Raw genomic sequence first — 776 nt, forward strand, 5'->3', positions numbered from 1 at the left:
GATTGTTGCTGCTGCTGCTGCTGCTGTTGTTGTTGTTGTTAAGCCCGATAAGACTAAGTTGAGCTGTGCAAATATTTTTGTGTGACCTTCCACTGGAGGGTGTTTAGCTTCCCTTTGTTTTCACTCTTAGAATTCATTGAAGAATGGATATGCAGATTGGAAACCAAAGTAGAACCTATTGGGTCTTGAAAGTCAAGATGAGATGACAGGGCAATTGGTAATTTACAAAGCTGTAAACACAGAAGTCTTTGGTAATATTTAATGAATAAAATAGTGTTTGCATTTCCTATGCACATGTGGTAATATTTCAGGATATGTATTCAACTCAGTTCAAAGTTCCTATGTAGTAGGTAGTACATCTCCAGGTGTAGACATTGGGAAAACAGGTGCTCTGCATGAAGAAGTTATGGACATGCTACAATATTACTCAGTCTTCAGCTTTACTTATAATTTATCTTCTGTATAATGTGATTATCCTTTAATTCTTGCATTCTACCCAATTCTCAATGTTTTCAATGTTTTGTCTTCTTTTTTGTAGCAAATCTCCAAGTCCTATATGTGGTGAGATAGTTGTGGTGTCATCCATTGGACTGTGAATTACCTAAGAGTGACCGTAGTCTTTCCTCCCTGAAACTATTAACCATAATTAATTCCTGAACTAAGGGTGGTGCCCGTGCCCCATCTCCATTTCATGTTTGAATGCTTACTGCCCTGCTCTGCTTTGGTGCTGCTCCTTCTCCTCCTCCCCCTCCTCCCCTCCTCCTCCTCCTCCTCCT

Source organism: Mus pahari, chromosome 16 (genome assembly GCF_900095145.1).
Source record: "Mus pahari chromosome 16, PAHARI_EIJ_v1.1, whole genome shotgun sequence".
NCBI lineage: Eukaryota > Metazoa > Chordata > Mammalia > Rodentia > Muridae > Mus > Mus pahari.